Source organism: Macrotis lagotis, chromosome 1 (assembly GCF_037893015.1).
Source record: "Macrotis lagotis isolate mMagLag1 chromosome 1, bilby.v1.9.chrom.fasta, whole genome shotgun sequence".
In the NCBI taxonomy this organism is placed as follows: domain Eukaryota; kingdom Metazoa; phylum Chordata; class Mammalia; order Peramelemorphia; family Peramelidae; genus Macrotis; species Macrotis lagotis.
In genome coordinates this window covers 792,168,739-792,185,283 of record NC_133658.1, presented here as the reverse complement: position 1 = coordinate 792,185,283, position 16,545 = coordinate 792,168,739, and the positions used below count along the sequence as shown (strand labels likewise).

The following is a 16,545-nucleotide window of genomic DNA, read 5'->3' as shown; positions in this document are numbered from 1 at the left end:
CATCTTGTCGTTTGGGAACTTGCAGGGAACCAAGAGTAAATAATACTTCTCATGTAGCTTTAGCCCAGTGTTATCTTAATTGCAATCTATGGTGAGATTTGGAGTTATGCGTTTTTAACAAGCAAACCATAAAATAAGGTTTAATCTCTCCAGAGCCCCGGAGTTAATTTATCTGTCCGCAGGCTAAGATCTTTTTAAAGGTTAAGAACACTAGGGTTGCATTCTGGAATCTCTGGTTGGTTGGATTGCCTAATCTCCTAGGGTTGGAGACTGGGAGGAGATTCTGTTAAATCAAGCTATGTCCTGAGGAAATTCAGGTGGTAGCAATTTGGTGTAACTGCATAGTAAGTGCAAGTGCACATAGTCCAAGACCAAGGAATGAGCCCCTGAATTCATACCCTTGTTAGGACCTCCATGGAATGACTTCCCTCGCCAAAGCAAGTCTGAAAGGGTTTCTACCTCAGCCCCAGCTGCACCCTCCTACACATTAGCACTGGGAAGGGGAAATCACAAAAAAAGTGAAGTTTTCCTCACAGATTACCAGACAAATGCCTATAATCATTCATGTTTTCCAGTATTTCCAAAATCTCCTCCCTCTGTTCTATCCTTCACTTATCTGCAAAAATTTTCTTCTTCAGCATAGGCTGCTAAAGAATCTTTGGTGACTCTTTATCATCCTAATGACAAAATATCAGCTCTTCATGTTGACATCTAAAGCTTCAGCTATTTTTCTGGTCTCACTTTCTATTGTTCCCTTTTACACATATTCTCCACTCTAGTCAACTTCATAATACACAACATTCCATCACTCACCTCTACCCCTTTGCACAGGTGGTCCCCTCCATATGAGATGTACAAATTTAGAGACTCTACTACAAATGTTCACATGGCCTATTTGTGTCTGACCTAGGGCAGAGAAGTCTGATCAGTCACAGTCAGACACACTGTAACATAGTGATATCTTTTTGGTCCTCTCAAAGAATGAAATACAACAGCCAACTAACCAACCAACCAATCCCCCATGTCTAGCAGTGTTCCATCCTGACCTTTGCTTCTTCAAGTCCCTAGCTTCTCATAATAAATTATCTTGGGTACCATCTCCTACATGAGACCTTTTCTATTTCCCAGATGGCTGTCAATGCTTTCTCTCTCTCAACAAATTGGCTTAAATTTCTATTTAATTATCTGTGTACATATTGTATCCCTCCCATTAGAAGGTAAAGTCCATGAGGGTTAGATAGCATAGTTTGGAGTTTGCCTTTACATTCCCAATATCCAGTCTAATCTCTGGCTAAAAAGGAGGTGATCCAATGATGCTTTGTGGTGGTCAAAGACCTTTCCAATTCTAAACCATATTCCTCTTTTGTGGTTCTGAGCATGGAATTTTCCTGTTCCAAGGTTTTTGGATGCCTTCTGTTTGAATAAAATCAAATTCCTTATTTTGTTACTCAATATCCTCCACAATCTGTCTTCAATGTGATTTATTTTTTGGTCTTCACTCACTCTCTTTCCCTCACAGGGTTATGATTCCATCGGTATAGGAAATTTACTGGTAAGGAAACTCTCCCTCTCAATACATTCTCTGCAATTTATAGCCCTAGATGGTTAACCGGACAATTGAGTGGTTCTGGGATTTGTCCAGGGTCACACAAACAGTATATGTTGAATCCAGGTCATCCTGGATGCATATCCAGGTCTTTATCCACTTCATCAGATAAAACTTGAACCCAAGTAGTAAGAAATATTCCAGAGCAGAGCCTGAACAAAATTAAAATATGAATAGGAAATATTTTTTTAAAATGAATAAAAATATAATACAACAAAGAATACTAAAGTCATGATTTCCCAAGTCAACATGTGGCTGACAGGGATTGGTTTCATCTTCAGTTTGATATCCCTATGGTACTTGTCTTGCCTTTTACACTGAAACCAAACTGTACTTAAAAAAAACACCCCCATAGAACAAAGCCCTATAAGTGGAATCAGACCATTACCAAGACCTGAAATGCCACATTCTCTCCCTTCCCTCATCATCTCTACTTATCAGTACATAGGTGGTATGGGGAATAAAGTGATGAACCCAGAGCCAGGAAGACTTGAGTTCAAACCTAGCTGTTTGACCTTTGGAAAATCATTTATTCTCTGTCTCAGTTTTCCTCATCCATAAAGTTGGTGCTGGTAATAGCATCTACTTCTCAGGGTTGTGGTAGGGATAAAATGAGATAATATAATCAAGAGCTACTAATATTAATGCCTATTTGAAGCATTCTCTGACCCTCTGCATCCTATCTCTGCCTTGAATGTTTTTTTCTCTCCTTTACCCTTGCATAGTACCTAATTTGTATCTCTTATGGGTTTTACATCTGTATTTTATATTATTGTTATCTGTGAATATTCCATCTCCCTTATTAGATTGTAAGTTCTATAAGAGACTTTTAAAATTTTATTTTTGCATCTTCCCCATAGCTCTGAAAAGTACCTTGTATAGGACAAGCATTTAAAAATGTTTTTTGAATATAATAGTTCAAGTCAATGAACATTTATTAAGCACCTATGTAAATGGCAGTTGGTTGGTGCAATAGATAGAGCACCAGGCCTGGAGTCAAGAAGACCTGAGTTCTAATCTAATCAATCACTTTCTAGCTTCTTGACCCCAGACAAGTCAGTGAACCCCTGTTTGCCTTAGTTATTCTATCTGCTAAATAGGAATAACAATAGCACCCACCTCCTAGGGTTGTTGTAAGGACTAAATAAGTAAATTGTAAAGTAGTACAGTGTCTGGCACCTAGTGAGTACTATGCAAATGTGAGTTAGTAGTAATGGCAGCAGTAGCAGCAGCAGCAGCAGCAGCAGCAGCAGCAGCAGCAGCAGCAGCAGCAGCAGCAGCAGCAGTAGTAGTAGTAGTGATACTTTGTCATAGTAGTAATAATGGTAGTAGCAGTAGTAATAAAGGAATTAATAAAATATCTAATTGTCCTGATCTGAGACAGTATCAACCTCTCTTCCTTGTTTTCTAATGAGTAAAAGAACTTCTGAGTTGAGTGATCATGGGACCCTCTGTCTAAGAATTGCGGATTCTGAATTGGGACCCTGGCCTCATTCTTCCAGTTGCTACTGCCCAAAGGTACCAATCAAGAAAAGTCACCCTAACTTAGAGAATTAGAGAAGATCAAGATGGGAGGGGAGGAGGGGGAATACAACTTCTTAAAGACAGAACCTGTAAGTCCCTATTGATCATTGTGTGGTTGTAGTCTATACAATACTCATGTCTGATTGTACCTTTCTAAACTCAGGTTGTAGTGTAGTGTAGTAGAAAAGTGCACTTACTAGAGTAGGAAAATCTGAGTTCAAAATTGGCCTCAGATGCTTACTAGCTATGTGTGACCCTGGCAAGTAACTTAATCTTATTTACCTCAGTTTCCTCATCAATAAAATAAACTCGAGAAGGAAATGGCAAACCATTGTAGTATCTTTGCCAAGAAAATCCCAAAAGAGAGGAAGGTAGGAATGGTTGGATAAAGAAAGGTTTTTTTGAGAGTGGGGAAGACATGAACATTTTGTAGGCAGTAGGGAAGCTGATAATCTATGAGGAGAGATTTAAGATAAGTGAGAAGATAGAGATGACAGAAGGGACAATCTGCTGGAGAAAAGTGGGTTTGAGTGGCATCCCTTATGAAGATAGAGAGGTTAGCTTTAGCACAGAGAAGGTCCACTTCTCCATGTGAGATGGGTAAAGGCATGGTAATCTGAGCTGAGAAGGAGGAAATAAGAACAAGCCCTCATTTTCGTTTTTTATAAAATATGAGATGAGATTCTTAACTGAGGGGGGGGAGGGGATCTATGAAAGGTTAGTGGAGGGATGAAAAAACTCAGAAGGCTCCTGTGGTAAGTAGATGAGGGAGTCAATTAGGGAGGTAGAAATGGATTGCATTGCCATAGTGAGGGTCCAGTTGAAATTATATAAATATAAATTTGTAATGGATTCATTTCTTGATTTTCTTGAGCTTTATTTGGCAGCACATGAATAGAAGTGAAGGCAAAGGAAGGTAGAAGTAATTCTCTTGGACTGAGGTTTGGCAGAGCAAGTTCAACAATAATGTAAAAAGGCAAGGAATTCAAAAGAACAGTATAGAGTTGAAGAAGTTCTCCAAGAGATCAATATGAGGAAGGGAGGAGAGCACAGTCAGCGTGGTAATGGTGTAGGGGAAAATTTGAAACAACAATAACATCTAAGAGATTGGAAGTCATAATGAGGAGGAAGAACAAATTTTGGAAAAGGCAGAATGAACGCACTATGGTCAGATAAGCGAATCCTAGAAACATGGAACTGGTATACTTATAGATGATGGCAAGATCACTTTGGTGCTTGTGTGTAGTTGAGGTGAAGTAGAGAAGCAGGTCATGGGAAAGGAATAAGCTGAAGAACTGGGAGGTTAAGATTTTTGAGGGAGCTTCAAAAAAAAAAAGAGAGAAAGACTATGAATCAATTATTGACCTCATCTCAATACTTAACTACCAAGTCTTTTCTATATCCTTCTGCATGTGTCAGAAGGAGAAAAAGAAAGAGGGGGAAGAAGGGATGGGAGGGGAAGACAAGGAAGAGAAAGGAATAGCCTTCCTTCACTTAAATCCAATTCATTTGCAAGTCATGGCATCACTTTTGTGATTTCATGGTCCTCTATGAGAACAAAGGAAAAATAACATGTGCCAATATGACTCTTTGGGATTATGGATTACTCCCTGAATGATGGGAGGGAGAAGCTTGACTTTTGTTTTAGAATAGGGCGTTTGCTTCTATCCTATCCTGCTCATGGTGAGGCCATTATTCATGCAGCAGCTACAAGTTAAATGTAGAAGAGGGGGAAGGCTACCCCATGTAATGGCAGCTTCTACCAATTTTTGAGTATTTTTTTTCTAAGTCTCTCTTTCTTTAGTTGTAGAATCATTTTCAAATATCCAAAGTCATTGTGAATAGAGGTTGAGTGCTAGGGATGGAGAAAGAGAAAGAAGACAGAGGAGGAGAGAGAGAGAAAGAAGAACCCATAATGTAATCAGGGACCTATACTCCCTAGGTGTGGCTCTGACTATATACCACTCCACCTCCCCAATGCCTATTTCAGCCTCAATCCTCTTTCTCTATTTGACTGATGTTGGGGAGGAGTGTCTTCTTGTAACCCCCTTCCCCACCATGAAGTAGTCTGCTTTCTGCCTCCTATCCTATACTAGTCTAAGAATGAGAATGACAGAGTTGCTAATTAAGAACCTGTGGAATAAAGACTGCATCCAATTTCTGCCTCCCTAACATGGTTCTTGAGGAGAGAAGCAATCTCTTCCCTCTGCCTTTTTTTCTGGACCTTTGGAGTTGTTGGGAGACACCTCAAGACCAGCTGGAAACCCAGTAAAAAAGAAATTACAGCTTAAAGTGTCTGACACTCAAAGGTGGTGGCATTGTTGGGAGAGGCATTATGTAGGGCACACATGGTGAATCTCTGGCTCACTCTGTGATGTGGGTTTTTTAACTACCCATACCTGCAAGGAAAACAGTAGGTAGAGTAACACATATGTGCCACGGATAAAACAGTGACTTTGCCCTGTTTCCCTGATGTGTTTTCCTAAGATGCTTGTTTATGGGCAAAAGACAGGCTTCATCTCCCTGAGTCCCAAGCTTCTCCAGTATAATCAGGGAGATTAAAAAGAGAGGAAGCCTAAGGGACAAGGGTAAGTGACATGATCAAAGTCTGAAGAGTTAACATCTCCCCACTCCCTAAAGATTTTCGAGGTTGGAGAAAAACTACTCTTACTCCCTTCTTCTGCCAGCTTTCTCTCTTGGGTCTGGGATAACCTCAAGGATATTATTTTCTCTTTCATCCTCTGGTTCTGAGACCTGTTGTATCACCCGGAACCAGGAACCCCTGGACATAATCAAAGACTTAGGAATATCCCCCAGAAATTAGAGTTGATGGAGCCTCAGTATATCTACAATTTCTTTTATCAGAGGATATCAAAGCACTTAGCAAAGTGTCATTAATTAAGCTGAATAATCCCTAAGAGCTCCCCTCCCAAACTTTCCAGTTGCAAGAAGGGAACAAAATTCTTTCCCAAAAGATATGTCTTGAGTGAGCAGCAATAGAGCAAAGAACCCAGAAGAAAAATAGTCCAAGAATTGAGTCTCCCCCCCCCACTTCCTGTCTCCCTGACCCCCACTTGCCAGCCCTCCAACTTAATTGTAATTTTTCTCTGGCACACCTGAACCACAGGAGGCATGCCTATAGTACTCTCCCTAAGAAGTCACTGGTGCCCGAATCCCACTCTAGGCAGACTTGACTTTGTGATAGCTTGCAAAAGTTAAATGCTCTTCCCTTCATTATCAGAAAGAATTTTATTCTGACTGAAGTGAACAATATGAAGAGACACTACAGAGCTCTGGCGGAGGATGAAAAGTTCCTTATATTCATAGACACTTCAAAGTTTCCTGTGAAAAGGTTCCACTTTAATTAGGGGGAGGAAATTGCCATGTAACTTAATTAATATCAAAAACATTTCTCTTAAATACAAAAAGAAAAAAGAAAGATTGCTCCATAGATATGGGAAAAGAAACTGACAGAATCTAGACAGACCTGCTTGTGGAAGGCATGATAAACCTGGGTTTTAATTGACCTCTTCAAGAGGGTCAATATTTACAAGGTGGTTTTGAGGTTTATTTTTTCTTTCTTCTCTAGGGAGCACAACAAAGGCCATCATTTGCCTCTACAAGAAACTGTAAAATGGAAACAATTGTCTGGATAACTCGGAGGAAGAAGAAATCTGACTTCTCTTAGCTGTCCAAGTACTTCATTCAGAAGAGACTCTACAGACTAGGTCATTGGGATTCTAGTCTCTTTTCTCTGTTCACTTTGTCAGTAGAGATGTAAGTGTAGAGAAGAGAGATTCAGCCTCCATTGTCCATGGAGGTGCTCAAAAGATAACCAGTCCAACCAAATTACAGCTTCTGCTTCTTCGGGGATAACCTCAGTCTTGTCAGACAGACCAGAAAAAAAAGACTCTCTACTGAATGAGCAGAAAATCTGATTTCTGAGTAGTAAAAAATAAAAAGCCAAACATTTTATTGGTTTTCCTACTCACCGCCCCCCCCCAGTCCCTAAAACCTCTCCAGTGTCACAGGATCATAGTTTGAGAGCTGAAAGGTAAGTACTTCAGAGGTAATATCATCCAATCTCTTCATGTTTATCAATAAGAAAACCGAGACCCCAACAAATAACTGACTTGCTCAAAGTTACAAAAATAGAACCAGAGTCAGGATTTGACTCAAAATCTATGTGTCATCTCCTGTCAGGAGGATGAGACCTATATAGATCATCACAACCTACGGTTAGGAGTAGGTGAAAAAAAAATGGTTTGTTCTTTCAATTAGGAGAATCCCAAACCCCAACGAATCTTCTCAGGTAGGACTAAAGTGGCCTTCTGTTACGATGCCCAGACTAAATTATAGTACAATGAGGTAAACAAAGCAGAAAGAAAAAATATATCCAGTCCCACCTTCCCAACTCTATCCTAGTGCCAGTGTCCTGGCAGTCTCTGAAACTTGAGAACCCCATTCTGTAGCTGTGGAAGACCATTGCAACCAAGTTCCAGGCTTTGAAGGACACACATAATTGACAGTATCTCTGCTGCCTTAGAAGGGCACTACTTCAAGACAGAGGTCTCTCCAACAGCAAAGAAAATCTTCTTAATGTCCTCTTCCTCATAGGGCACTGCCGTCTGTTATCAGCCCCGGATGGAAGCCTTCATTGCTTCCCACACTGGAGTGCCGTGGAAACAGCCTTGGCAGGTGGACAGAACAGGCAAGATGACAAGTGTTGTTCAATAGCAACAGTCATCTGGCTTGTTGTGACATAGCTTGGGAACTCTCTTCTCTTATGGACTCACTCCTGCATGGTCAGAGAACCTAGAAATAATAAATCAAGTGTATGTATGTATGTATGCATGCGTGCATGCATGCATGAGAGCAAGAGCGAGAGAGAATGAGAGAGAGAGAGAGAGAGAGAGAGAGAGAGAGAGAGAGAGAGAGAGAGAGAGAGAGAGAGAGAACATGAGATGAGGCAGGACAACCAATCCTACATTTGTAAATGCTGACATAGTGACCTTCTGGCCCAGATCTCCATTTGCCAGCAGAAGCCACTATTCAGAAACACTTCAGTCTCCCTGAGTAGTTTTCCTGAAACTTCTGTCAGAAAACCCTATGCCTTTACAGAAGGGGAGAAGGTATGGAAGCTTTTGTCTTAGAATACAAGAAAGTATCCTTGGAGTAGAAGCCAGTATTTTTCCCAAACTCTTCCTACATTAGATTTCAGGAACTCAAGCCAACAACTATTTCCTCCAGTTGCCTAATTGATCAAACAATCTATGGGAGGTGAGGTAGGCTAGGGGCATTCAGTCCTCTTTGAGTACCTAGGGTGGGTTACCAGGGAGAAATAAACAAGATATGTGAGTTGGCAAGTTTTCAGATCTTTAAATTTAATTATTTGGGGGGAGGGAGAGACTAGGATTAATTTTTTCCTGCCAAGGCTGGAAGTATAGGGGTCAAGTCACTGACCTGGACCTACTCTCATCACTAAGAGCTTTAACCTGCTTTATCTTCTACCTGGGTCACTTTACTTCTTGGGCAACCTGGTGGTCCCTCACTTCTGGAAACTGTACAGGATTAATGCCGAAGTCAGTATCAATAGTTAATCAATTTAGCCCACAATTCAAAATTTTGGAGCTCAAGAGATCTGCCAGCCTCAACCATCCCCCTTGGCAAGGATTCCAGACATTTGTTTACCACCAACACCTAGTTCTCACTTGGACTTTATCTCCTCCTAACTGTCCCATTGTTCCCCAAATCACTTGCAGCTGAAGACAGCTGCCCTGCCTCTTTCTCATTCTCTACTTACCTCGCATGGTTTGCCCTAACACCTCTGCTTGCTTCTTATGCCCCAGCTCCCCCAAAGCAGGGAATGTACAGCTTGGGGGAAGCATATCTGAAGGAAAACAGGAGCTGTCAGCATTTCCTCCACCATTGAGGTGGAGTTGAGGGCCAGGGCCTCCAGGAGATTTACAGCTTGGCAGCCACCCAGGGCAGTGCAGGTACATGAAGTCTGTTTCGAACCTCATTTCATCAGACCCGGAGAGATGTCTGTCTCTAGTCAGCACAGCATCATCTGCCCAGCTGTGGTACTTACTGTAATTTCATACAGTTCTGTAGAAAGATATTGAAAAGGCATCTGGAAAAATTGATAGCATATCAAGCCAAAGATTTCATAAAAGTCATTTTTAAAATGTCCAGCCATAGGTATCAGAATCTACTTTCTACACACACACACACACACACACACACACACACACACACACACACACACACACACACACACACCTCAAAATATATATTCAAGCCCCTAGGTCTTTTTCTGATCCTAGAGCTCCCCCTTTGGAGATGCTGCTCCTACTGCAGTGAAATTCAGCTTTCTGAACCTCTGAGAGTGGGAGAGAGACCCAAGCCTACAGAAATACCTCTTAGAAAGGGAGTATTGGAAGGGAACCAGCCTTAGACTGCTTGCTAAATGTTGAAGGGGGAGAGGAGGGCTATTGGTCCTCTGCTGAATTCCTTTGGGAGCCTGGTGTGATTTAAAAGGGGAAAGTTTTAAGAGTTCACAGTTTCATGTATATATAATTCCTCTCTTTTGTTCTTTGCATTGTTTATTGATGATTACTAAGTTCACAATAAGGAGAAAAATATTGAAGAAAAGTGCTTAGGGAACCCTTCTTATATAACATTCAGCCTTTTCAGTTTGTTCCTATCTCCAACCCATCATTATGGATCCTGGATCTCTAAGATCCTGGGTTAAGTGAGAATGAAAAAGTCACTAATCTTTTGGGTCAGGAGAATCTTATAAAATGTCTGGAAATATTATGGATACCTAATAAATGCTTGTGGAATTAAATTTGTAGACAAGAGATAGAATGTGGGAAAACTATAAAAAGAAGAGTCAAGACAAATACACACAATGTGAGCAAAACGAATCAGACAGTAGGCAATATACAGTTACTTTAGAAAATGATGAACACAATGTAACTTAACTTCTCAAACAACTTCTAGGACAGGTTTTACCTGAACCACAGTATTTGGAGATGAGGCTCTGAATTTATCCACTGCAGAAAAGTCTCTGCTGTCTTAGCCCAGGGATATAGGGAACAGGTGAAGAAAATGAACCAACCTGGAGGTGAGAGCCTGTGGAATTCTGGTGATGCTAATAGTTTTGGGTACCCATGTAGATGGATGCAGGGATGGAAAGAAGATTACCTTGAAAAATTTCTGTTTTTAAAATGCATGTGTTTTTCCAAAGGCTATACTTAATTGGCAGAGCTGCTTCCCTTTTGTGGTTCACAGAAGAATGGAATTCTGTGTGTCTATGACTGTTCCATGAAGAGAAGCTAGGTCACCACCTCTGGGTTCCCATGACTCACCACTCAGTAAGGATGGAATTATAGTTTGTGCTTTTGAGATCTTATTGCTCATCCTCTACCTCCATGCCTGGCCACATCCAAAGAATCTTAAGCATCAAGTTTCCAATGGGGAATGCCAAGAAACCAGAAGGAAAACAGAAGGAGGCAACTTCTACCAACCAAATAGTGATACAGATTCATTTTCCCACCACTGAAGTTGGAATAGCTGATGATCTCAGACTTGACCAGAGAAATGATTCTGTGAAGGTCTTTAGGGAAGTCATCTCCTGAAACCCTATCCTCAATCAAAGCATACCTCTTGATGTCCATCAATCAGAGGAATGTCTGAACAAGTTATGTTTTATGAATGTTATAGTATACTGTTGTTCTTAAAAAAAACATAGTTTCTGACAAGAAACTAATGTTCTATAAGAAAGCATGGGGGCAGCTGAGTGGCACTCGAATCAGGAGTACCTGAGACACTTAATAATTACCTAGCTGCATGGCCTTGGGCAAGCCACTTAACCCCACTGCCTTGCAAAAAAAAAAAACTAAAAAAAGAAAAGCATGGAAAAATTTATATGAACTGATACTGGATGAAGAGAGCAGAACCAAGAGAATATTTTGCACATTAACAACAGCATTGTGAGTTAACCAACTTTGATGGACACAGTTCCTCTCAGCAGTTTAGAGATTTAGCAACCCTTGGAGACCTGTTATGGACAATATCATCCACATCTAGAGGAAAACAAAACAAAGCACACAAAAAAAGCCACAGAATCTGAATGGATACTATGTTCAATTTTTTTTTAAACTTCTCTTATGCTTTTCCTTGCTATCCCATGGTTTTCTTTCTTTATCCTTAGTCTTAATTCCTCATATACAAAATGACTAATTTGTAAATATGTTAGATGCAAATGAATATGTAAAACTTTTCTAGATTGTTCACTGCTGAGGGGAGGGAGGTGGGAAGGGAGCGAGGTAGAAAAAAATGTGTGACATAAATATGCAAGTAGATGAATGCTGAAAAACTTTCATAACATATAACTGTAAATATAAAACAAAATATCAATAAAAAAGAAGTTACCCTCTTGGTAACTATTTCCATCTGATAAGAACTATCATTGATAAAGTCCATAGTAATAGAGGTCAAAAACTTTAATGATGTGACATGTCATGGACAGAGAAGCCTATAGAAAATGCAGAAAGTTTACTAAGAGGGAGCTGAAAACTCAGAATCCCTCTTCCTTTCCCATAGCAGCCCCAACCCCACCCTTCTTCAAACATACACCAAAATACAATAATACTGAAAGGGTTGAATTATTAAGCTTCTAATTATCTTTGGTTTTTGAATGGCTATTCCTCATCCATCCATGAGTTGAACTTATATTAATGTGTTGGACAGGGAAGATTGTCTCTCCCAACTCCCTGCCCCCAGTTATTATTGCTTCTCCCTGAAAACAACTTTGAATCCATCAGTATATGTATATACACATGAGCATATTTTCATTTACTTATTTGTTAGTCTGTCAATAGATATCTATGTTATGTGTTAGACACTGTGGAAAGTGCTGGAGACACAAAGAATGGTAAAATGAAGTCCCTGCACCCAAAGAACTCACCATGCAATAGAGGTGACAACACGCAAAAAACTGTTTACAATCAAGCTGTATAATCAAAAATAATCAAAAAGAGAAGGCACTAGAATGAAGGAGAATCAGGAAAAATTTTCTGTTAAAAAACAAAGTGGAATTTTAGCAGGGATTTGGTAGAAGACAGGGAAATTGATCCAGAGATGAGGAGGGAGAGCATTCTAGGCATGAGGAGAGTGAGGAAAAATACTTTGAATTGGGAGGTGTTCAAGAATCAGCCTGGAGTCAAGGTCCCTGGATTGCAAGGGGAGCCTGGGGGGGGGGGATGTAAAATGTAAGAAGACTGGAAAGACTACAGAGGAGCTTGAACATCAAAGGTTTTATCCTTCTCCTACTTGCAAATAAATGTGTGTATATGGTTTTATGTATTTTTATTTATATTTACATACCCACATATATTTATATAAACATATTATATGTATATTTATATACTCATATTTATTTATATATACATACTATATATGTTTATAGTTATTTATCTTTATATTTATATATCTTCTTATATATATTTGTACACACAGGCTATATATATATATATTTATAAATGCATGCTATATATGTATATGTATGTATACACATTTTGTACCCCAGCAGAGCATAGTGCCTAGTTTATAATAAGTACTTGCTGGATTGAATTGCTTCCTGAGTGATGCTATTAGAGAATTAACTTAAAATTTCAGGATTCATTTGGTTAATAGTCAAATTGAACAGGGCTAGTTGAGTCTGAACCACCTAATTTGACTAAGACATCTCTTCTAGGCTGTTTCCAACTCCACCTCCAGCAAACTCATTTAGTCATATAATAAAAATAACAGCATATGTCCATTTTCACTTTGTAGTTTCAAGAGTACTTTCATATGTCCTGTATCTTAGTACCTACCTCACCAGGTGGCTTGAGATAATATATGTAAAGTGCTTTGTAAATGTCAGCTATTATTATTCAGCAATTCAATTAAATACAACAAACATTCATTAAGCCCCACTATTTGACCCATAAAACCTCCCTCTGACTTAGGCAGCTTTTATTCATGAAATGGAGCCTCCAGGAGACTTTCCCAAGATCCCAGGCAGAAGAGGAACAGGGCCAGGACAGAAACTCAGACCTTCTGCCTCCATATGCAGCTTCTTTCTACTCTGCTATCCTTCATATCATGGGATCCCTGTGTGGGTCACTTCATTCATTCTTGGGGAAAAATAGGGCCTAGGTCATAGTCTGAACTAAACTAAGTTTTACCTTAAAAAATATCAAGGGAACTAGGCAAGGGTGCAGAATACTTTGAGTAAACCCATTACCCCAGTTGGATAAATAACTCAAAATTTTGATACTGGGATAGTAGGCCCATATCAATATCCTCTTCATAGACACTATCCTCTACCTCCCCTGGCTACTAACCATGGCAAGGACAGAGCATCGAGGGCATTTTCTAATCTCCTCTATTTTAATTGGCAAGAGAAAGTGGTACCACTCATCAGTGCTCCAAGTTGGAGGGATTTAATTAGATCTAATGACCAGATAAATGGAGAATTTTGAATAAGGACCTTTGGGAACTGTATAGTGTGAAGAGGATTATGTTGTTATATTTCTCTACATTTGTCTCAGTCCCTCCTCTGTGACCACAGTTTGCATGAGGAGCAAGACGCTAATGAGAATGTAAAGACAACCATAGTGTTGAAAGAACAGGCAGTATGAGGCAGGACAGAACCACAGGGGACCCCCAGCTTGGAAGCCTTAGCACCCCTTAAGCCTCATCATCATCATCTCTAAAATGGAGATTCAGTTAGGAGAGCATGGTGGTGAACCTTGAGACATGGGAGTAGCTCCCACTCCTGGGATCCATCTCTTTGGATGCCTTTCTACTATGTTTAGCTAATGTCCTTCATAGGTGTCTTTTCTCTCTCTCTCTCTGTCCCTATGGACTCAACACAGACATGTTCCAGCAGCTCATGACAGCTACAAAGAAATGAGAAGATAATGGGTAGATGAAATAAAGAACATTCATTCAGAGATTATCTGAATTTTTAATTCCCAGTTGACTCTGCCTCTCAAAAGATCCTGTCTCCTAGGCAACTCTGCCTCCCAGGTGATCCAGCCTTCCAGGTAAGCCTACCACCCTGGTGAACCTGCCTCCCAAGTAATAATATCTCCCAGGTGAGCCTTCTCCCCAGGTGAGACTGCCTGGCATCTTTCACAGCTTTGGGAAAGTCCATGTTCCCCAGGATAGGTAACAGCCTTTATTGGGGCATATTTTTATATGGTAAGGTTGAACAGGACTTGTCCCCTTTTGACAAGTCATCTTTATCAGGAATGAGTGGCTTCATTTTTGAGTGTCCTTGTGTTGTCACATATTCCTGAGTGTCACAGAGATTTCTCTCTCCTATGAGCTCACCTGTCAGAGTTATGAGTATTCTAGTCCCAGGTGCCCTGAGGCAAAAAAGGGGAATGTGAAGGTATCCTGGGCACATCCTGTTCTCCTAGAGGCAATGCTGAGCTATGGCTCTTCCTAGGCTATGACTGTGATAGAATGAGTGAATGGGGTCTGCTTCCTAGTGCAGGGTCAGCAAAATACACTGAATCAGAAAGATGGTATTAAGGTAGTTCAGCAGCACTCCTGATCTTCCTGCTGCTGCCTCAGAGCCTGCATCCTTAGATGAGAAGAGGAGACAGAGCTCCTCTGACTGACCACGTCTTCCATCTCCAGCCGGGTGCATTGTATCCCCTGAAGGAAGGTGACAAGTGGTTTGGCAAGGTGTCTTTTGTCTGCCCTCAAAGCAATGACTTCAATCTTTGCCAGCATAAGGCAACTTCTGCCTTCTTTTGCCAATTCGATCTCCTAGCCAGGATGTGTGGAGAACCTCCTAACCAAAGAGGAACAACCTATTCTTTGGTCTCAGCCTTCTATCTTCTGCTGGGCCTATCTCTTGAAAAAAGAGGATGAGAAATTTGGTGGGAAATGTAGGACTTCCTATTTTTCTGTTCAGATTTAGCTTCTATCTCCTGCTGAACCCTTTTATTGCCTAATCTCCAGCCTTTGCAGGGAAGAGGAGAGAAATTGTGTCCTCCAATCTGACTATTCACCAAGTACCTTCCATCTCATATTGCCCTTACCTCCAGCCCAATCTACAACCTCCATTGGGAAAAGTGACCTCTCTGCACTCAGTGAGGAATATTCTGACACTAGGTCTTACCCTTCACATCTCAGTTATTCTGAACTTCTGTAGAGCATTATCCAAACCCCATTCCCCAACTGACCCTCAACCACATGATCACTTATTCCCACCCCCCTCAATTCTCCAAAGTTTCAACCAAATACCACACAGATCTTCCACTGTGACTCTGGAATGCCTGTTACATAGGTAACAGATTCCCTTCATCTTAAATCTTTTCCTTTGCAACCCCTTCCAGATAATAGAACAGAAACCTGCTTCTCTATACCTCCTCCCTGTCTATAACATAAAACATCCCTGATCACAACTGCAAGCCCTTTTAGCCCTTTTTACTCATTCCTTCAACTCACTGGACAAAGTGAAAGAGTTGGAATGCTTCAAGCTTCCTATTGCCACTTCCAGGTTCTCCCCTTTCCTCCATCATTCAGAAACTTTTCTTCCTTTGAAGTTCATTCTATCCACGTCTACTACTCAATCAAAATTCTAGTAGCTATTGTCAGACTCCCAGGACACCCTGTAGTTCCTTCCTCAATGGCTCACTATTTTTCTCTCCTCTCCAACTCCTACTCCTTATATTAGGGAATTTCAAAGTACATAATTTTCTTTAATATTTATTTTCATTTTCAAATTTTCTTCCCCCCCCAGATTGTGGCAGGTGAAAGATAACATAAATGAATTACAGGGACTGATGCTAAATGCAAGGAGCAGAACCAAAAGAATATTGCATATGGTAACCAAGATTGTGAGATGATCAACTATGATGGATGCAGCTCCTCCCAGCAGTTCAGAGATCAAGGACAACCCTGAAAGACCTATTAAGGACAATGCTCTCTATATCCAGTGTGGGGATGGAGGGGAATAACTACAGAATCTTTAAAAAAAACTTCTCTGTTATTTTTCCTTCCTATCTCATGGTTTTCTTTCTTTTCCATTAATTTTTATTCATCTTACACAATATGATTAATATATAAATATGTTAAGCACAAATGTACATGTACAACTTTTACCAGTCTGTTCACCCATAAGGGGAGGGGAGAGGAAAGAGAGTGGGATAGAAAAAATGTGTAACATAAATTTGCAAATGGATGAACGTTAAAAAAATAAAATAAAATAATTTTTTAAAGTTGAAAAATGATATGACTAAGGGAACAAAGGTTTGAGATTCTGAACATATTGATTTGTTAAACAATGCATATGCCAGTTGATTAACAAATTTGGATCAGTAGCTTTCCTCAACTTTGACAGT

At 40.2% G+C, this 16,545-nt stretch overlaps 1 long non-coding RNA gene across 2 annotated transcripts in view; it reads left to right on the top strand.

The window, feature by feature from the left end:
- The window catches only part of LOC141488455 (uncharacterized), a 115,664-nt gene extending 99,332 nt beyond the window's left edge, over positions 1-16,332 (top strand). For both annotated transcript variants that reach the window (XR_012468690.1, XR_012468691.1), the window contains 3 exons: positions 6,720-7,184; positions 14,062-14,232; positions 15,945-16,332. This is a non-coding gene — a long non-coding RNA (uncharacterized LOC141488455). The remainder of the gene's footprint in view (positions 1-6,719; positions 7,185-14,061; positions 14,233-15,944) is intronic.
- Positions 16,333-16,545: the final 213 nt, after the last annotated feature.